The 23350-nt window shown below is 46.6% G+C and overlaps 1 protein-coding gene across 5 annotated transcripts in view; it reads right to left on the bottom strand.

The window, feature by feature from the left end:
• LOC142303841 (casein kinase I) overlaps window positions 1-23350 on the bottom strand; it is a 108806-nt gene that overhangs the window by 68239 nt on the left and 17217 nt on the right. The window lies entirely within an intron of this gene.

The following is a 23350-nucleotide window of genomic DNA, read 5'->3' as shown; positions in this document are numbered from 1 at the left end:
TCTTTATGAGAAGATGCCAGCCGAGAATACAGAGTGCAGCGAAAAGGCTGCGGAGGTGAGCACAGAAAGAACAGCGCAGTAACCGTGTGACCACCCATGGGGATAGACCGCACTTCAGATTACTAATAATAGGGCAACACTGGGGTTAAAGGAGATTTTCACCAAGTGTGTTGGTATTTCTGAAGGCAAGAATTGTGCAATCTGTAAGGCTGCTTTCACAGATGCAGTTTTTGCAGTGCGGCTCAATCCGACTGAAAAACCTATGCAACGGATGCGGCGAAAAAAACGGATCCGTTGCATAAGTTTTTCTCATGCGGCCCATCCATTTTTGACGGATGCGGCTTGATACTGAGCATGCGCAGTGCAAAAAAACGCATCCAGCGGCCGGATGCGTTTTCTGCGTTTTTTTCGCCGCACAAAACAACGTGCCAGGCAACGTTCCATCTGGCCGCCGCATGGGCTAAATATGCCGCATCCGGCAAAAACCGGACGCAAGGCCATGCGGCACAATACAGCGCTAATGCAAGTCTATGCGGGAAAAACGCAACTGGCAGCAAAAAAAACGGTTGCGTTTTTTTTGCAGAGCGCCGTATTGTGCCGCACTGCAAAAAATGGATGTGTATAAGCATCCTAACATTGTTCTGTTCATTTTAAGTTTCTTGGGTCTCAGCTTTATGCTTGGATATGGATTTCTGCAAGAGCAGATTTCGCAGTCTGGTTAATCAACTTACAAATTAAAAGGGGCTGTCCGGACTTGTGGTGAAAGTCTGTAGTCACTACGTAACTGCAGTCTTCTGAATCCTTAGGCTATGTGCCCACGGGACAATGTACACGCGGATTTTGCCGCAGAAAACCCATGGATTTATCTTGATTTTCTAGATAAATCCACAGGTACTAGCAAGTACAGACACTCCCAATGTTACCCTATGGGATTTGGGGAGTGCTGCATCAATGCTGCAGTATGTGCGGCTGTGGATTTCCCGCAGCCGCATGTAACTGCACGTCACTTATTCATGCAGAAATATCTGCGGAATTTCCGCTCCTCCACTATGGAGATACAGGGCGGGAATTCCGCAGGAATTCTGCACGAAATCGGCACGGTTTCCGCAGGTTTACTGCAACAACTCCACAGATATACAGCAGCAATGGATAGCTGCGGATTCCGGGGAGCAGCTGCGGTAAACCTGTGGACAAACCTGTGGAAATATTCGCGGGTACATTGTCCCGTGGGCACATAGCCTTACAGCTCGCACACTGCTCGCAGTCAGGATTCTCCAGGTGAAAATGGGCGGTATCACGACCACAAGTATGTGATTTTTTTTACACTTCCGGCCACATTACGACTAGACTTGCTCTGCCTCGCTCAATTCCCGGGCACCTGATAGCATGTATACAAATTACAATTTTGGTCACATGACTGACAGCTCTCGTTGGCAATGCTGGAGAATCCGGACAGTGTGCAGTGCACAAGCTTTATTAAAGGATGGAGAAGTCAGCAGTCAGTGACTGCAGCTTTTCCCAAGACGTCCAGACACTGCCTGTAAGAACTCAATTTACTACATTATCTTTTACATCACTGAGAACCTGAAATGTGAAAATCCTCTTTTAAAACATTTGAGTTAGGTCACATACCCCTACACTTGGGAGGAAGCTGTGAAGAAGTGATAAATGCTATTTATCTACAAAGTAAGTTCTCATGCTTCCCTTATTTTTTTCTTAAAGTATATATATGTGGTATTTGAGTAAATATTAAGAGCCACCCATGGAGTGTCAAAACAGACACCGCTGAAATAACGCAGCTAGACTCGGAAAGCGGCCTGTGGATCAAGCAGCACGAATCGGATGACAGGTACCTTTTAATACACAGCAGCCAATCAGAAGACAAAGGTGCAGAGCAGTGTGCCAGCAGAATCATCAACCGATGGAGACAAAAGGCATCTCTGACTCCCTGTACACACTGAATTAAGCAACCATGGATCACGGTTAAAAAGAGGAGCTTAAAAGGCATTGTCCATTACTCGGAAACCCCCCTCTATATCTCTATGTTCCCCGAAAGTAAGATAACTGCATTTAAACTTACCAAAGTTCAGCACTGGGTCTCCTGGGAATTGCCTGACATTATTGTCACATGATCTCTGCAACCAATCAGTGCCAGTTTCACTTTCCCTTCCTACAGACATATCAGACATTTAGAAAAAGTGAGAGCAACCTCTGCTCTTGCCGGATGTTAATTAAGAGGGGAGTGTGAAGCCAGCGCCAATTGGCTGCAAGCATCACTTGACATGTAATGTGATGTGATCCCCAGGATAGCCAGTGCCGACGCCAGTAGTGTAGAACTACTTTAAATAAAAATGCACCGAGGAAAATAACAGGTTAAAATTCCTACCTGGTAAAATAAACATAAGTTAATTTGTCAACATACTCCTATATATCCATGATACATTTATCACATGATCGTGCAGCCATAACGGTCACTATTCAGTGTTATAAAAGGAAAAAATGCTGTAACACTGAGACCAATTCAGTGTCTGAAAAATGTTGAACATTTTGTGAACAAGTCGTCTCAGACAGATTACATTTTCTTACTACAACATCAGAATGCAAGAGAATCACAGTGAGGAGTGGTATAACCGCTCTGGGAATGGCACTGTTACACCGAGCGGTCTGACCTCCAAAGTTAGGCTTTTTTTTTTTTTTTTTTTTTTTTTTTAAAGAAAGTGTAACAGTACCATTGCCCTTTGCAGAATGAGTGCAGAATTCTTTTTCTACGGCACAAGGACCCTTCCTTAAGCACCTTGTATTGGGACTGGAGTGCAGTGTTCCCTTCTCAGCTTCTTCAACAAGAACTGTATACCAACCATCAGTCTTGATGAATTGGCCCATTACCTTCACCGGGCACCTGTGACACTTTCCTGATTTATAGCTATATAGAGAATCTAATTTCTGTATATAAACACTGACCAAGCTATAATGACTTTTCACTCCACTCAAACAAACTGAGGTACATGGTGGCACGAAATTATGGAGCAAAGTCTAAATGTCGTACAGCAAATAAGACAATTGTAGAGCCAAAAGTTCTCCAAGTTCACATTAACATGAAATCAGACATGCGGAATACGTCATGGAGTTCTTGAAAATCCTGTTCTACTTTATACATTAACCAGCCACAAACCAGTCTCCACAAAAGACCAGTAGGGAAGGGTGAGGGATACTAAACATCAAGATGGCCAAACTCGAAAATGATCAGATTTAACATACACATCAAGGAAGAGCAATTCCAAGTAAACTATAAAAAACAAACATTGGTAGGAACTAACAACATTGTTTTATATTTAAAATAACTATTCTGTTCAATTGTAAAGTAAAAAAAGACAAGTGATACAATAAGTAAAACGCTTCCAAGGATTCAGACCAGGAACACTCACAAATCAAGAAGTCATTAGTGGGGGTCAACAGGAACCATGAATCAGATGGGGTGGATTTTCCTGTATGTTTCTATTCCTCTGGAACGTAATCGGACACTTTACATCCTGCAACTGGGTCACCTTTTTCATGTTTTTATGCCTTCACTTTCCCAATGGTCAAAGGATTTACTTATTGGTAACTGTAATGTCTAAAAACACAGACGACAACATCCACAGCTGAAATAAGGGGATACATTCTGGAAGGTTCTGTTCAGGGCAATAGAAACTTAATGATGCCCTTGACACTTTTACGCTGTGTTGCATATTTTTAGCTACAACAAAATTTATTTTTGTAAACTGCAGCTAAAGTGTTGCGCTTTTGGCATGAAAGAAAGAAAAAAACCCCAAGGTGGCCATAATGTGTGAGCACAGTCTAAGGGGTACTTCACACACAGCGAGATCGCTACTGAGATCGCTGCTGAGTCACGTTTTTTGTGACCTCATTAGCGATCTCGCTGTGTGTGACACTGAGCAGCGATCTGGCCCCTGCTGTGAGATCACTGCTCGTTACACACAGCCCTGGTTCGTTTTTTTATTGTTGCTCTCCCGCTGATAAGCACACATCGCTGTGTGTGACAGCGAGAGAGCAACAATCCTGAATGTGAAGGGAGCAGGAGCTGGCGTCTGACAGCCTGCGGTAAGCTGTAACCAAGGTAAACATCGGGTAACCAAGGTGGTTACCCGATATTTACCTTCGTTACCAGCCTCCGCAGCTCTCACACTGCCAGTGCCGGCTCCTGCTCCCTGCACACGCTAAGTTAAGCGGTGTGAGCTGGTAACTAAGGTAAACATCGGGTAACCATACCCGATGTTTACCTTAGTTACCAGTGTCCGCAGCTTCCAGACGCCGGCTCCGTGCAAGCGCAGCGTCGCTTGCACGTCGCTGCTGGCTGGGGGCTGGTCACTGGTCGCTGGTGAGATCTGCCTGTCTGATAGCTCACCAGCGACCATGTAGCGATGCAGCAGCGATCCTGACCAGGTCAGATCGCTGATCGGATCGCTGCTGCATCGCTAAAGTGAGGTGGTGTCACACACAGCGACAACGACGTCGCTGCTACGTCACCATTTTCTGTGACGTTGCAGCGACGTCCCGTCGCTGTGTGTGACATCCAGCAACGAGCTGGCCCCTGCTGTGAGGTCGCCGCTCGTTGCTGAATGTCCAGCTTCATTTTTTTGGTCGTCGCTCTCCCGCTGTGACGCACAGATCGCTGTGTGTGACAGCGAGAGAGCGACGAAATGAAGCGAGCAGGGAGCAGGAGCCGGCAGCTGCGGTAAGCTGTAACCAAGGTAAACATCGGGTAACCAAGGTGGTTACCCGATATTTACCTTCGTTACCAGCCTCCGCCGCTCTCACGCTGCCAGCGCCGGCTCGTGCTCTCTGCACATGTTGCAGAACAGCGACGCGTGTCGTTATGATCGCTGCTTCGGCTGCTGTGTTTAACAGCTAAGCAGCGATCATAACAGCGACTTACAAGGTCGCTGCTACGTCACAGAAAATGGTGACGTAACAGCGACGTCGTTGTCGCTGTCATTTAGTGTGACCCCAGCTTTAGTGTTCAGTGTTTGGAGAGTCATGAGAGTACTGTTCTGTGAGCGTCGTATATATTGATGCCTTCCATTAAGCCCGTAGACTGCTCTGGGTGCACACTAGAAGCTCTGCACCTCTCCCTGTTGACCAGCGCACTGCTGAGCAGCTTCGAGCAATTGCTGAGGGTTCCTCCTTGAGTAACGATAACGAAGTATGTGTTCTATAAGTATTTCACAAGATTACACAGCACACAGAGATAGGACTCACATTTTTCTGTCTTTAGCCAAAACCCAAATTTAACTTCTTAAATAGTTTTGGGGACTTCGCCTCTATAAAAACCATTCCAACAGTATAGAGTTTAGTGCCTGATAAACTGCTTTTAGTACATCTATAAATTAGGGAGTTTTGTTGCACTTTTGGGGTGCCCATAGACTCCATACACCATTACGCCCCCCCTCCATTTGCTATCTGAGGACTCTCTCTGACCCAGATTGACAGCGCTCACTTTCGCATAGCGACTGGAACTCAATTCACGGTACAGAGCCCAGTGCGATCAACACTGTCCGCACGGCACATACACATCGTGGGTGCAGGTATTACCCAATTATTGTTCAGTTTGCTTAAAGGGAACCTGTCAGCAGAAATTTCCCCTAAAACCTCACAGATTCCCCCTCTGCAGCTCGTGGGCTGCATTCTAGAAAGGTCCCTGTTATTATTGGGCCCCCTTTCTGACCAAAAAAAAGAGTTTATAAAGAGGTACCTTTTTGGCTTCGGATTCTATAAATCAGACACGGGGGCGGGCAGCCTGATGGCCGTTATTCTGCCCCCTGGTCCTGTATGCCGCCCCCATCGCTGATTTCCATACTTTTGGACGCCGCCCACTGCTCCAGCCATCCCCGCGCATGCCCAGTGCCAGTCTCACGGGACTGAGCACTGTGACTGCTGGTGACGTGTGCGCAGGCAAGTGATTATGGGCGGGACTGTGACTGTTATCAGCAAGTACCCGCCCATAATCTCGTGAGCGCGCAAACCTCTCCAGCGTCACACTGTGCTCAGTGTAGATGCTAGACTGTATGGGCTGCTTCCAGGTATGACATCCCTTTGTCACGTGATAGTATTTTGAACACGCCCCTATCACGTGACAAAGGGACGTCATACCTGGAAGCAGCCCATACAGTCTAGCATCTACACTGAGCACAGTGTGACGCTGGAGAGGTTTGCGCGCTCACGAGATTATGGGCGGGTACTTGCTGATAACAATCACAGTCCCGCCCATAATCACTTGCCTGCGCACACGTCACCAGCAGTCACAGTGCTCAGTCCCGTGAGACTGGCACTGGGCATGCGCGGGGATGGCTGGAGCAGTGGGCGGCGTCCAAAAGTATGGAAATCAGCGATGGGGGCGGCATACAGGACCAGGGGGCAGAATAACGGCCATCAGGCTGCCCGCCCCCGTGTCTGATTTATAGAATCCGAAGCCAAAAAGGTACCTCTTTATAAACTCTTTTTTTTGGTCAGAAAGGGGGCCCAATAATAACAGGGACCTTTCTAGAATGCAGCCCACGAGCTGCAGAGGGGGAATCTGTGAGGTTTTAGGGGAAATTTCTGCTGACAGGTTCCCTTTAATTCTCATCGTTTTTAGCAGTACATGGTTCTGTGTATACAGGACTGGGGCTCCTGAGAACAAGGCTATTCTATGCACACAGAACAATCATATTAAAGATGGTTCAGTGCACATGAAAGTGCAATTATCCTGTCTTTATAGGCTACTACAATGTCGATCGGTGGTCGGTTAACAGCCATGAATGAGAGTACAGTGTGAATGTAGCCTTATAGGTGATATCTTCTCTGATTGGAGTTCTTTCTCTCCTTTGTTCATCTGGTTCAGTTATCAGGGTGACCTGCCATAGCTCGTTCCTGCAGACTTTCCTCTTCTGCAGAACATCCCCACACAATGCCATGAAAAATAATGACATTATATTGACTCCTGTATAAGTGTTCTCCGATGCTGTTCCCTAAATAAGCTCCATATCGTGCCCCTAAAATAATGGCCTTTCATCGAACTCCCTGAACAAAATATAATCTCTACCCTGTCTCTCACGATACATGGCATATACACTACATTTTTCTACAAAAAACTGCAACCTCACTGACCCCCTTATATACTGTGGCCACACACATTTTGGCTCGTTAGTACCTGTAGCATGCTACAACTAAGGATCATTAGTGATCTGAATCAAGGCAGATGATCGACTAAATGTGTCTTTGTCTGGAATGTGTTTATCAATATTCATTAAAGCCTAAACAAGATTTTACGACTATTGGCGCTGGATTTTCCCTTTGCCTGTTGAATCCACTGCCCGAACACCTATAGGTGGTGCGCGAGTTGGACTTTGGCTCTGCTTATTATTGGGCTTGGTTGCACAATATAACTGCAATGTTTCACAATATATTCTATTTATAATAATACAGGTTACAGGAAACCTGACAGCGGATACATGCTGCACATGATTAGGGCAGCATGTATCAGGCACTGGCTGCATTATTTCATCCAGACATGTTTGAAACGCTAGATCAAACAAAGCGACATATGTTGGATAACCATTGCATCAATTTAAACCAGAGAAACAAAATGGTATAACTCCAATATAATTCAAAATATTTTATTTTTATTTCAAATTTAAAAATCAAGACATAAACAAAGACAAAAACAACATTCACAGCAGTAAATCCTCAATAGAAGGTGGGCTGGTATCGTACATGAAAAGTATATGAAAAATTTACAAGCACATGTCAGCAACAGTTGGTAATAATATTTCATCCATAGTATAGAGGGAAAAATGCACCCAAACATCTACCAGGGTTTTAATAGTTAATCACCCTCCATAGAGGATGGTATAATCCCTAAAAAAGTATTGACATCCCTTGGGACAGGCAGGTGTTGCGGTATCTATCTTACCGGTCAGTATATGGTTGGTTTTTGATGTCAATACTTTTTTAGGGATTATACCATCCTTTATGGAGGGTGATTAACTGTTAAAACCCTGGTAGATGTTTGGGTGCATTTTTCCCTCTATACTATGGATGAAATATTATTACCAACTGTTGCTGACATGTGCTTGTAAATTTTTCATATACCGTATTTTTCGGACCATAAGACGCACTTTTTTTCCCCCAAATGTTGGGGGAAAGTGGGGGGTGCGTCTTATGGTCTGAATGTGGCTGCAGGGAATGTGGGTGCTGCGGTGGAGCGGGTCATCGGGGGCACGAGCAGGCTGTAGCAGCCTGCCGTGACCACGTGGACCCGCTCATTTAATATGCACGCCCATCCCCCGCCCATCATCCCTCAGCGCTGAAGCCGGCGCTGACATGTGGGCGGGATGATGGGCGGGGGATAAACAGCCGGCTCGCATGATCACCCCTGGCAACTACCTCTGCCTCTCCTGCTGCACTTTCTTATGGTGGTCTCCAACTCTCTCACACCCCCCGCCCCAGTAACAAGCATGGTGGAGGAGTTGGTTTGCTCCTGTCCGACCAATGCTCCTTTACACCAATTCCTCTACCACCCTCTGTCACGCTCCCCTCTTTTGAGGTGCACTCCTTACGCATCTACGCCCCCTCCAACCTTCAGCTGGCTGTCATTTACCGCCCTCCAGGGCCAGCCACTGCCTTTTTTGACCATTTCACCACCTGGCTACTACACTTCCTTTCCACCGACATCCCCACCATCATTATGGGTGATTTCAATATCCCCATTGACACTTCCCACTCATCTGTCTCCAAACTTCTAACACTCGCTTCCTCCTTCAGCCTCACCCAATGGTCTTCTGCAGCTACTCACAAAGATGGCCACACGCTGGACCTCATCTTCACTCGCCTCTGTTCCCTATCTAACCTCTCTAACTCACCTCTCCCCCTGTCTGACCACAACCTACTCACATTCTCTTCCCTCTCTTCTCCAAGTATGCAACCCCCCCTCCACAAATTTTCATACCCTCGCAGAAATATCAAACACATTGATTTACACGCCCTTTCTCAGTCCCTTCTCCCCCTCACAGACATTGCATTTCTACATGATGCAGATGCCGCTGCAACTTTATACAACACTACAGTCTCTGCAGCTCTCGAATCAGCTGCCCCCCTCACACACACCAAAACCCGCACAATCAACAGGCAACCCTGGCACACAAGGCAGACTAAAGAACTTAGACGGGCTTCCAGAATTGCTGAGCGCAGATGGAAGAGGTCTCATTCCACTGAGCACTTCATTGCATATAAAGAGTCCCTCACCACTTTCAAGTCCACACTCACTGCTGCAAAACAAACCTACTTCTCATCCCTCATATCTTCTCTCTCTCACAACCCTAAACAGCTATTCAACACTTTCAATTCTCTCCTCCGTCCTCCGGCACCACCTCCCTCTCCTCTCATCTCAGCTGAAGACTTTGCCTCTTTCTTCAAGCGGAAGATTGACAACATCAGAGCAAGCTTTGGCCCACAATCACCACAGCCCCTCATCATAGCTACTCATCCCTCTTCCTCCAAATCCACCTTCTCCACCATGACAGAAAACAATCTCTCCACTCTACTCTCAAGATCACATCTAACCACCTGTGCACTGGACCCGCTCCCATCGCACCTCATCCCCAACATCACCGCAGTCCTCATCCCAGCCCTAACCCATCTCTTCAACCTATCACTAGCAAGTGGTGTATTCCCTTCATGCTTTAAACATGCCTCTATTACACCCATCCTCAAAAAGCCCTCCCTTGACCCATCCTCTGTGTCAAACTATCGCCCCATATCCCTTCTCCCCTATGCCTCAAAACTACTGGAACAGCATGTCCATCTTGAATTGTCCTCATACCTCTCCTCCTGCTCCCTCTTTGACCGGCTTCAATCTGGCTTCCGACCACATCATTCTACCGAAACTGCCCTAACCAAAGTCACCAATGATCTACTAACCGCCAAAGCCAAGCGACACTACTCTATCCTCCTCCTCCTGGACCTGTCCTCTGCCTTCGACACAGTAGACCATTCCCTCCTACTACAGATTCTCTCATCTCTGGGCATCGCAGACTTGGCCCTATCTTGGATCTCCTCATACCTAACCGACCGAACTTTCAGCGTCTCCCATTCTCACACCACTTCCTCAGCTCGCCCCCTATCTGCCGGTGTCCCTCAAGGCTCAGTTCTTGGACCCCTGCTGTTCTCCATCTATACCTTCGGCTTGGGACAGCTCATAGAGTCCCACGGCTTCCAGTATCATCTCTATGCCGATGACACACAGATCTACCTCTCTGGACCTGACATTACCTCTCTACTAACCAAAATACCACAATGTTTGTCTGCTATTTCATCCTTCTTCTCTGCACGATTCCTAAAACTTAACATGGACAAAACAGAGTTTATTGTCTTTCCTCCTCCTCACTCACCTCCTCCAACAAGCCTTTCCATCAAACTTGATGGTTGCTCACTCACCCCAGTCTCACAAGCTCGTTGCCTTGGAGTAACCCTCGACTCTGCTCTATCCTTCAAGCCACACATCCAAGCCCTCTTCAACTCATGCCGATTACAACTCAAAAATATCTCCCGGATCCGTGCTTTTCTTAACCAAGAATCTTCAAAAACATTAGTGCATGCCCTCATCATCTCCCGCCTCGACTACTGCAACCTCCTGCTCTCTGGCCTCCCTTCCAACACTCTTGCACCCCTCCAATCTATCCTAAACTCTGCAGCCCACTTAATCCACCTCTCCCCTCGCTACTCCCCAGCCTCGCCACTCTGCCAATCCCTTCACTGGCTTCCCATCGCCCAACGACTCCAGTTCAAAACATTAACCATGACATACAAAGCCATGCACAACCTGTCTCCTCCCTACATCTGTGACCTAGTCTCCCGGTACCTACCTGCACGCAACCTTAGATCCTCACAAGATCTCCTTCTCTGCTCCTCTCTTATTTCCTCTTCCCACAATCGTGTACAAGATTTCTCCCGTGCATCCCCCATACTCTGGAACGCTCTACCTCAGCACATCAGACTCTCCCCTACCGTGGATAGCTTCAAGAGGAACCTCAAGACCCACCTCTTCCAACAAGCCTACAACCTACAATAGCCCTCAGCCCAGTAGACCACTGCGCAACCAGCTCTGTCCTCACCTATTGTACCATCACCCATTCCCTGTAGACTGTGAGCCCTCGCGGGCAGGGTCCTCTCTCCTCCTATACCAGTCTGTCTTGTACTGTTAATGATTGTTGTACGTATACCCTCTTTCACTTGTAAAGCGCCATGGAATAAATGGCGCTATAATAATAAATAATAATAATAATAATAATAATAATAATAACTACGGCCTGGAGTGATCATGTGCGGCTGTATTCACTGCTCCCCGCGCGTCATCAGCGCGGGGAGCAGTGAATCAGTGAGTGTACAGTACTCACTGTTCCCCGTATTTTTCTGCATCGCTCGTCCTTCCGTCTGTGTCAGCGGCAGCGCCGCTGATTGGAGCCGTCCCCATTACCCTGCTGGATCGCGATCATCTCCTGTGTTTGTGCCGGCAGCTGAGTGGAGACTAGCGGCCGCACAGCGATGACGTCATCGCTGTGCGCACGTGTCCACACGCAGCGGCCGGGACACTGGCACAGACACAGGAGATGATCGCGATCCAGCAGGGTAATGGGGACGGCTCCAATCAGCGGCGCTGCCGCTGACACAGACGGAAGGACGAGCGATGCTGCAGGGAGTGAGGTAAAGTGAGGGGAGTATGAACATTTATTTTTTTTATGTGCCACAGGATGCGGCCATACACCAGGATGGGGGCATATGATGAGCCGGATGGGGGCATATGATGAGCCGGATGGGGGCATATGATGAGCCGGATGGGGGCATATGATGAGCCGGATGGGGGCATATGATGAGCCGGATGGGGGCATATGATGAGCCGGATGGGGGCATATGATGAGCCGGATGGGGGCATATTATGAGCCGGATGGGGGCATATTATGAGCCGGATGGGGGCATATGATGAGCCGGATGGGGGCATATGATGAGCCGGATGGGGGCATATGATGAGCCGGATGGGGGCATATGATGAGCCGGATGGGGGCATATGATGAGCCGGATGGGGGCATATGATGAGCCGGATGGGGGCATATGATGAGCCGGATGGGGGCATATGATGAGCCGGATGGGGGCATATGATGAGCCGGATGGGGGCATATGATGAGCCGGATGGGGGCATATGATGAGCCGGATGGGGGCATATGATGAGCCGGATGGGGGCATATGATGAGCCGGATGGGGGCATATGATGAGCCGGATGGGGGCATATGATGAGCCGGATGGGGGCATATGATGAGCCGGATGGGGGCATATGATGAGCCGGATGGGGGCATATGATGAGCCGGATGGGGGCATATGATGAGCCGGATGGGGGCATATGATGAGCAGGATGGGGGCATATGATGAGCCGGATGGGGGCATATGATGAGCCGGATGGGGGCATATGATGAGCCGGATGGGGGCATATGATGAGCCGGATGGGGGCATATGATGAGCCGGATGGGGGCATATGATGAGCCGGATGGGGGCATATGATGAGCCGGATGGGGGCATATGATGAGCCGGATGGGGGCATATGATGAGCCGGATGGGGGCATATGATGAGCCGGATGGGGGCATATGATGAGCCGGATGGGGGCATATGATGAGCCGGATGGGGGCATATGATGAGCCGGATGGGGGCATATGATGAGCCGGATGGGGGCATATGATGAGCCGGATGGGGGCATATGATGAGCCGGATGGGGGCATATGATGAGCCGGATGGGGGCATATGATGAGCCGGATGGGGGGCATATGATGAGCCGGATGGGGGGCATATGATGAGCCGGATGGGGGGCATATTATGAGCCGGATGGGGGCATATTATGAGCCGGATGGGGGCATATTATAAACCGGATGGGGGCATATTATGAGCCGGATGGGGGCATATTATGAGCCGGATGGGGGCATATTATGAGCAGGATGGGGGCATATGATGAGCCAGATGGGGGCATATGATGAGCCAGATGGGGGCATATTATGAGCCAGATGGGGGCATATGATGAGCCAGATGGGGGCATATGATGAGCCAGATGGGGGCATATGATGAGCCAGATGGGGGCATATGATGAGCCAGATGGGGGCATATGATGAGCCAGATGGGGGCATATTATGAGCCGGATGGGGGCATATTATGAGCCGGATGGGGGCATATTATGAGCAGGATGGGGGCATATTATGAGCCGGATGGGGCCATATGCCATGATGGGTTATATAGCAGGATGCGGCCACATGCCAGTATATAGCAGGATGCGGCCATATGGCAGGATTACGGTGTATAGCGGATGAGGGACATATACTGTATATACCAGGCAGGGAGGATCATTACCAGGATGCGGCACCTTAGTAGAGAATTTGAGGACATTACCCCCATAACAGTGTCAGCAGCAGATCCTCGCCCCATGACAGTGTGCCATGACCACATTTTTTGCCTAAAATTTTATTTTCCTATTTTCCTCCTCTAAAACCAGGGTGCGTCTTATAGTCTGGTGCGTCTTATAGTCCGAAAAATACGGTACTTTTCATGTACGATACCAGCCCACCTTCTATTGAGGATTTACTGCTGTGAATGTTGTTTTTGTCTTTGTTTATGTCTTGATTTTTAAATTTGAAATAAAAATAAAATATTTTGAATTATATTGGAGTTATACCATTTTGTTTCTCATGTTTGAAACGCTGCAGCATTTCAGAGAAGATACTTTGATAACTGGCCAGGAGCAGACAGCGCTGCAGACTACAGGCAGGTCTGCTTCAACCCACTCCCTGACAGTAGGTGACCAGTAAATGCCTACATGCACACATAAGCAAAGACCTACTAATCCAGGGCTGCCGGCTGCCTGACTAGTCTACAGTGCTGTCTCAGGCTCAGGCAGACAAACTAGGTTTTTCCTTGAAATGCCGCAGTGTTCAGTGCCAAACATCTCCAGCTAAGCTAATACAGTACAGTGAGCTCCCTCCACATGCAGCTGATGGCGGATTATGTTACATAGCCGACATCAGTGTCTAAAAGCAGAGGCTGGAGCTGAGCTCTGATTGCTGCTGTTTACCATTTAGATACTGCTTTTTTTTTAAAAAATCTCTAGGGTTTAAATAGTGTGGCTGCAAGTACTCACGTGAGTTGGCTCCCATCAGTTAACCAATCTTGATGTACTAATGGGTTCCAATGGCAGCAGGGGTGGGGGGGTGGAGGGGGGGGGTTTGCTGAAGGTCCCCACCGCTACCATCTTTGTACTCCTGTGAGCTCCCTACACACTGTAGTTTTGCAGTATGTGAAACAAGCAATCCAACAATTGCAGGTTCAAATCTCTCAGGTTTAAAAAAAAAATCAAGTAAAAATTTTTTTTTTTTTATACAATATCGAAGAATCCATATAGTTAACACCATAGAGAGGAAAAAAAAAACCAACAAAAAAAAACGCCTGAATTAGTTTTCCCGTCATTATCACTTCCTTAAATAAAAAGTGATCAAAAATCATATGCCCCCCGAATTGCTATCAATAAAACAGCCTACTCATGACATCAAAAACAAGCAAATGTAAAAATAATAAAAAAAGGTTATGGGTCTCAAAATGCAAACATGCACCAATAATTTTTTTCCTTTAACAAATGTCTGATTTTCTTTCCTATCATTTAATTTAAAAAAAAAAAAATCCTATGCAAGTTTGAAATCTGTATAAATGATAATCAGCGTAAATGACTTGACAGTATGTTTCTATAGGGGAGTACAATTAGAAATCATAATGAAGACCAGAAAAAAAAAAAAAATCACTCAAAAAGTTGAGAAATTGCAGTTTTTTCTTGCAATTTCATCACACTTGAATTTTTTTTTTTACGGATTTTCAGTGCATCGTATGATATAATGAATGATTTCATTCAAAACTACAACATGTCCCACAAAATATAACCCCTCATACGGCTATGTTGGAGTAAGAAAAAAAAAATCAGTCTGATCCTTAAACAGGGTGGGGCAGGTCTGGCTATTCTCCGTGACTACAGGGGGCTTTTACAGTCATTTTCAGTGATGGAACAAAGCAAGGTACAAGGCATATTCTCTATTACAACGTATGGGCAGCATTAACAAAATCTGAACTGTTCTGCTACGTTAACACCGAAAAAAAAATAATACTAAATTGCACAACATTTTCCTATGGAAATGGTTAATCCGCTTATATTTGTAGATCAGTAAGGCATCATCAGTAAATAGCGCAGGGCAGATTTCCAAGTCAAATCTTGGGTTTTAAAATCAATTGTACCAGATGATGGCGAGAAGACCCTTTCATCCAGCGCCACAGTCTGTTGTGTAGAAATGAGCTCATACAGTAGTCGGCCCATTTATTATTGAACAGCCTAAAAGGACAGATGAGTGATTAAGTAATGCACCAAGGAGACTGGACATCACCAAGCAGACGGACACACATTTCACTGCACTAGAACAATACCAAAAAGGGTTTACTTGATGCAGACACATGAAGAAAAGAGAGAAATGCAGCTAAACTTACAATAATGCAAAGTGTGACATGGAATTAATAATACAGAAATAGCCTGTTTGATATTTTTTATGACTTATCACTGAAAAGCACCACCCAGATGACTCGAGGGGTAATTAGCATGTTGTACATGTGTTCTCTAAACAATACAAAAATGCAGTTTATGTTCAGAATCTGAGGCATCCAGTGAAATGCAGGACTCTAATGGTAGTGGTGCTGGGATGGGGGGGGGGGGGGTGTGGAGGGAATCAAGGAAAAGTTCCCATTTAAACCGTTGTCATGAAAGGGAACCAATCACCAGGATTTTCGTAAATAACCTAAAGCCAGTGCTATACTGGCACTATCAGGCTGATTCTATAGATACCTGTAGTGGTCAGCTCGGATGTTTAGGTTTTGAAACCCAAGAAAATAAAGTTTATAAAATCGGCAGCTTCTTGAGTGACAGCAGCTGAGAATCCGATAATATCTGGGGTATTCATAGTTATCACCTCCGCCTGTTTGTATAATACTTATGCTAATTCTAACTATTCATTTTTTCCCTTGCAGGACCTATGTGAGGTCATACCCATGTGACCAGAAGGGGCGGGGCCTCAGCCAAAAGAAAAAGGTTGCTTTGTGGTATTAGCTTTGTTGGCTGAGGCCCTGCCCCAGAGTGTAACTGTATTGTTGCAATGCACACGCCGATACATGTAAATGAAGTGTAGCTTTAAGTAGGCCCCTCAAAACCCGGGCCCGGGGCGACCGCACCCTCTTTACACAAGCTGGTAACTGTCAAATAAGCATTTAAATGAATGCTCGTTCCAAATTACGGGCCCTCTTTAGAATGCTCACTAATTAGGAGTGTGGGTAAATATGCTGGCAATCACCCACATTAAATTAATAATTATCGACAGCACATCATTCTGAAAATGTGCTGCCGATACCGATAATATTTTGTGTGCACAGAATGATTGCATTAATGATCATTCGGGATGCCAGGCCATTAAAACGACAGCTGATCACAGATGAAAAGGTTTAAAGGGCAGTGGCTGCAGAACATGCTGGTGCTATATAAACTGCAATGATGACTATTATAGCTTTGATGATCACTTTGGAAATAAAGCTGTGCCCTTGCCGCAACCCACCGATCACGTGATACAAAACTGGTGATGTCATTTTGTTGACAAACACTAATGCATTGTGTAATCAATATATATGAAAGGAAACTAGTGGGATCCAGTATAACGCAGGTATGCTGGCGAGTCGGGGGTTATTTGTAACACTGCTACCTGCGCCTGCGTCTATACATCTGGAAGACAGTGAAATTACCTCCTATGCTCGTTATCGCACAGAGGAAAGCAAGGAAAAAAAAGCTTACATGAGTGGGTGTCAAGTAATTATCTTACCCACATGAATTCAGGAGAGGAGGAACATTGTGAGGAGAGCAGAAAGCTCAGCACGAGCGCTCTGCCTGGAACAAAGCACCCCCACCCTGCAGAAAGCAAAGCGGAGGAGAAAAGGCCTAGTGTGCACACATCACACAATCAATACAACCATTTTTAACTCGCTAGGACTGGCTCTCATTAATATTACAAGACTGTATAACATGACAGTGCACTAACCAGCCGAGAGGCAAGACACAGGATTCGCTGAAAAGTCATCATCAGATATTTATGCAAAATGTGTTGGGTTTTATAACCAAACTATTTGCAGAAGTTGCACCATACTACCCCCCACCAACAGAAGAGAGGAGGGCTGGACCGAGGGTTTCTGAATCCATTAACTGAGCTGTTAAATTATTAATATTTTACAGAACACCATTATCAAGCTCTTCCTTGCAGTCAGTGAGTGAGAATATCACAGTTTACAGACTTCAAGCACAATGGGCTATATTCATAGAATCACAAAACCATTTTAGTAACTCGCCCAGCTAACAAGCAAATAAAAAGGTTGATCAAAGAAAAACCTGCCAGTTGAACAGTTTGGACACCGGACTGACGCGTTTCACTTACCTACATTGCTGCAGTCTATCAGTATAGAAGAGCGCACTGTGCTGCGGAGGCATCCGGGACCCTGGGCAGGTGAGAGGCCTGCAAGGGTCTCTAAAGGAAGGCAAGATTCACTGACGGCAAACAAAGATACTGAAACTCATCAGGACATTAAAGTCCATACTAATGTTGTACAACTTATTACTCAATTAATGATTTTTTTTTTTTTTACAACGAATAAATAAACAGGGAAAGCCTTTTGGCAAACACTGGGGGCTAAAGAGCAGCTCAGTTAAGTCTGTGACTTAGGTGGGAAGGCATTTTTTTATTTCTTTCTTTAAAAGGCAACCTGTCACCAGGTTTTTGCCATATGAGAGCAGATAGATGTAAGGGCACAAACCCCGACTCCAGCGATATATCACTTACCGGGCTGCTAGCTGCAGTTTTCATAAAATTACCTTATCTTCTGCAAATCTGCCAGTTTTCTGAGTGACGTACACTGTGCATAGGCAGAAAACTGCCAGTCAGGGGAGAGAGTGAGTGTGAGGGGTGTGTGTGTGTGTGTGGTGGTTTGTGTGAGGTGTGGTCAGTATGTCAGGTTGGAAGATGGGGGGGTTGTGATGAGAGGACAGTTTAGAGACTGGATAGTATGGGGGAAGGGACGACACTGTGTGAGAACACAGTGTAAAAAAAGGGGCCCAGTATGAAGAGAGAGCAGTGTAGAGGGCATGTACCATAAGAGGGAAAGTGTTGGGTCATATTTTATGGCGGGATCACAGAGAGGGGAAATTATTTACTTTGGTGCAAATATTTTTATACAGGCACATTATCATCATTCGGCTATTGTTAAAGGTATAGCGTCATAAAGTACTGCAGAAGACCGGAGAAGATGGAAGTCTGCTGAAACAAGCTGTGGATGATTATTTGCGATAATGACTAATTCTCATCAGTATTGTGCTTCATGTATGGTTGGTAGTCTGATGATGATTGATAGCAACAACTCCTAGTATCTCCTTACCATTGTTAGGGACATACTGGAAGTTGTAGGTTCATGTGATACAAATTTATATGGGTCTCACCTGACATTACAATTGATGTACCATGTACTGATGGCAGTTCTTGCGATGTATTCCTGTACTGATGAGCAGTTGTGATGAAATGTTTCTGTACTGCTGGTGGTTCTGGTGATGTATTCTTGTGCAGTTACTGGTTCTGATCCTATACACATCTTAGGCTATGTGCCCACGTGGTGTTTTTATTTTTTTTTTGTTTTTCCCTGCTTATTTTAAAATCAATAAAAGCAAGAAAAAAAGGCATTCCAGCAAAGTCTATGAGAATCCTGACTTGCTGTGCACACGCTGCTTCATTTTTCCTTGCAGATTTTATTGCTGAAAAATGAAGCAGCATGTCATTTGTTTCTGCGTTTCTATAATCCCCTGCAATGATTTATCACTACAGGGAATTATAGAGCAGCACTGTCTCACACAAACATGCTTTTTTTTGTCCAGAAAAGAAGAACACAAAAAAAAGCAACATGGGCACATAGCCTAACAATTCATAACTTGTAAGATTATTAACATGACCACATATCACAAAGTATTGTGACATCTTACAAGTTAAGGGTTGCTACGTTTTTATGTTAGGAGCATTAAAAGGGTTAGTCAAGTTTGTGATGAGTCAGTTGCACCTCTCAGTGACTGCAGACTTCTGAGTTCTCAATGTACAGACTACACGCTCAGGATTCTCTGGTGACGGCGGTCGCAAAACTGCAAGTATGTAATTTAAATACATACAGTCACATTCCGACAAGACGTATGGCCGAACTCAATGAAAATGAATTGAGCGAGACTGGACAGGTCTAGTCGGAATGTGGCCAGAAGTATATAAATCGCATACTTGCACTCGCATGACTGCCCACTCTTGCCACTTGCATGGGAGAATCCTAAAAGCGTTCAGTGCATGAGATATGAGAATTCAGAAGCCTGCAGTTACCTAGAGTGACGGCAGACTTTCATCTCAAACATTAACAAGCACTTTAATTATAAAATTGAGCCCTGTAGCATGCCCAATACTAACAGCATGTAACATCCTCCCTGTCAGGATTCAGCTCTGCTTGCTGGTTCCAGCAGTCATCACTCATGTACGATTTTCATACTTACAGTCATGTGACAACTGTCTCTTCTTCCTGCTTTTTTCACTTAAGATTCAGAGAATTAGGAACAGAAGCTCGTCGGCATATGACTAAGTAAGCAGATCGTATATGAATGATTGCAAATAATGTAAAGTAGCATTACTAGAAGCTACTAAACTGCAGATATGGGGTTAATCTGCAGGTTCATAGCCTTCTAAAGTGACACGATCGCCACACTAAAAAGGAGATGAACCTAATCCCTCCTGAAAACCTCTGGCTTTCAGTCATAGAGGCGTGCCTTCAGTCACCGCTCAGTACATAGTGAGCAGCAGCTATAACCATGCCATGGCACATTGACTGATTGCAACGTATTGGTGCAGCAGTTGCCGAGACAGTTGTCAATGTACCAAGTCATGGTCCCAGACACAGGTCACTATGTACTGAGCGGTGACTGAAAAATGGAAGCTGCCAGGAGGAATAACGTTGATTTCTTCCCTGTAGCCAGGCAGCTTTAGAACACCATATAAAAGGGACTCTGTCACAAGGTTTTTGCTCCCCCATCTGAAAGCAGCATAATGTAGTGGCAGAGACCCTGATTCCAGTGATGTGTCACTTACTGAGCTGTTTGCGGTCATTTTTATAAACTCAATGTTTTCTCTGCTGCAGATCTAGTAGTTATACAGAGTTCATGAATATGCTGGACTACCTGGTAACAGGCCAACTAGTCCTCTAATGATAATCTACTGCTGATTAAACTATGATGTCAAAACAACACTAAGCAGCCCAAGTGAAACACCACTGGAATCAGGAGCTTTGCCCCTACATTATGCTGCTCTCAGATTAGGTGGCAAAAAACTGGTGACAGATTCCCTTTAACTTTCTGATTATATCTGCAGCTTAATAGTATGGGGACATGACAGGTTCCCTATAATGGAGCAAAGATAGGAAGCAGACAAAAGACACCTAGGAAAATTAAAAAAAAATAAAGCCTGATATTCGTGTAACTCACAGGTAGTACACTACACGCTTATGATTTTTGAGGCCATAAGTGGGGATATTTGCATTAATGTAAACATGAATAAAAGGAGGAAGTACATACTGGTTATCACATCTGAGCTTACTTCTCAGAAGCTGAAGAATAGCCGTCAATTTGTCAGCATGTTCAAGCTATACATACAAGACAATTTAGGCTAGGTTCACACTTCCGTTAAATTTTATCAGTCACAATCCGCTGCTCTGGTAAACAACCGAATCAGTTTGGCGGATTCCGTTGTTCCCATAGACTTGTATGAGCGTCGGATTGTGACTGATGATGCTGCGTTGCACCCACCGCCCGACTGATCAGTCGTGGAACGACTGACCGCGGGGCGGAAGGAACGCAGCCTGTAACGTTTTTTGAGCAGCACAAACCGTAGGATTTTGCTGCGCATGCGCTCTCTGGCTCCCTGCACACGTAACCAGGATACACATCGGGTTACTAAGCAATGCGCTTTGGTTAGTTACCCGATATTTACACTGGTTAAGTGTGCAAGGAGCCAGCGCTATGCGGTGTATGTTGGTAACCAAGGTAAATATCGGATAACCAAGCAAAAAGTGCTTTGCTTTTAGTTACCCGATATTTACCCTGGATACGTGCGCAGGGAGGCCGACACTTCCACGCTCGGCTCCGCCCCCTCCCGCACTCCGCATGTGTACAGACAGACACTCACCTGTCCCCAGCCCTGCAGTCCCCGCGGCACTGACGTCCTCAGCGCCACGGCCCCGCTCGGCTCCGCCCCCTCACGCTCCCCCCCGCACACAACGGAGTCCAACAATGAAGTCTGTTCTTTGTCATCCGTTGTACAACGCATCAGTCACATGCGTCAAGCAACGCATGTGACTGATGCAAAACAACAAAAATGTGAACCTAGCCTTAGATATACAAGTTCCAGGTGACAACCAAGATGGCAGCACATCCTGATGTTGATTTCAGTAAAATGGTCACTAAGGGAATGTGCACATGATCAGGACCCGCTAAGTCCTGGATGCAGCAGGTCCTGACCTGCGGGGTCGAGAGGCTGCAGCTGCTCGTGCCCATGATCCGGGTTCAAGCAGTTGCGGCCTCTCTTCTGTTGTCACTGCAGAGAATGCTTGCGTCTCCTCTGCAAATAATTGCCATGATGCGGTTCAGGAAGTTGCACCGCAGGTCAGGTTCCGCTGCGAAAAAAATAAGCACAGTGGGCATGGGATTTCTAGAAATCTCACCCGCTGAGCTTCTACTGTACAACGCAGCATTTTGGACACAGGGTAAATACACTGGGTCTAAAACGCTGTGAACCTTGATTGTGGAAACACAGCCTAAGGCTATGTGCGCACGTCGCGTAAAAACATGCAGTTACGCTGCGCTTTGTAGCGCAGCGTAACTGCATGCGTCCTGCGTCCCCTGCACAGTCTATGGAGACTGTGCAGGGGCCGTGCGCACGTGGCGTTTAAGAGCGCAGCGCTTCGGCTACTGCCGAAGCGCTGCGCAAAAAGAAGTGACATGTCACTTCTTTCCTGCGCTTTGCCGGCAGCTCCTGCTCTGTCTATGGCAGGAGCTGCAGGCAGAGCGCATGGAATCGGCGCTCACTACGGGCATTTCTGCAGCGATCTAAAGCGCACATGTGCTCTTCAGATCGCTGCAGAAATTTCTGCAGGGCTTGTACGCAACGTGCGCACATAGCCTTAGGCTGCTTTCACACCTCCGGTTTCTGCAATGCGGCACAATCGGCAATTTGCAGGAAAATCACTGCCGGTTGCGTTTTTCCTGCATAGACTTTAATTAGTGCCGCATGGCCTTGCGTTCCATCCGTTTTTTGCCGCATGCGGCAGATTTAGCCGATGCGGCGGCCGGATGGAACATTGCCTGGCACGTTTTTTCGTGCGGCAAAAAAAACGTATTGCGCCGCATCCGGCCGATGTGGCGCATTTTTCAATGCATGCCTATGGCGGCCTGATGCGGCAAAAACCGCATCCGGTCGCCGCATGCGGTTTTTGACACTGCGCATGCTCAGTAGCATGCCGTAAGCGGCAAAAACCGGACGGGCAGCATGGGCCACATGGGAAAAAACTTATGCAAAGGATGCGGTGTTTTCACCACATCCGTTGCATAGCTTGCACAGCCGGATTGAGCCGCACAGCTCAAGCCGGATGTGTGAAAGCAGCCTAAAAGAAAAGAAACGAAAATAAAACTAGGCAGCTGGTAGACCTGGCCATACAATATCTGATGGTGGAGGAGCAGTCACTGGACCTGTCCATACAATGTCTACTGGTGGAGGAGCAGTGACCGGACCTGTCCATACAATATCTGCTGGTGGATGAGCAGTGACCGGACCTGTCCATACAATGGCTGCTGGTGGAGGAGCAGTCACCGGACCTGTCCATACAATGGCTGCTGGTGGAGGAGCAGTCACCGGACCTGTCCATACAATATCTGCTGGTGGATGAGCAGTGACCGGACCTGTCCATACAATGTCTACTGGTGGAGGAGCAGTCACCGGACCTGTCCATACAATGTCTGCTGGTGGAGGAGCAGTGACCGGACCTGTCCATACAATGTCTGCTGGTGGATGAGCAGTGACTGGACCTGTCCATACAATGTCTGCTGGTGGAGGAGCAGTCACCGGACCTGTCCATACAATGTCTGCTGGTGGA

This window comes from Anomaloglossus baeobatrachus, chromosome 4 (assembly GCF_048569485.1).
Source record: "Anomaloglossus baeobatrachus isolate aAnoBae1 chromosome 4, aAnoBae1.hap1, whole genome shotgun sequence".
Classification (NCBI taxonomy): Eukaryota; Metazoa; Chordata; class Amphibia; order Anura; family Aromobatidae; genus Anomaloglossus; species Anomaloglossus baeobatrachus.
The sequence above is the reverse complement of the archived record's forward strand: the minus strand, read 5'-3'. Positions and strand labels throughout refer to the sequence as shown.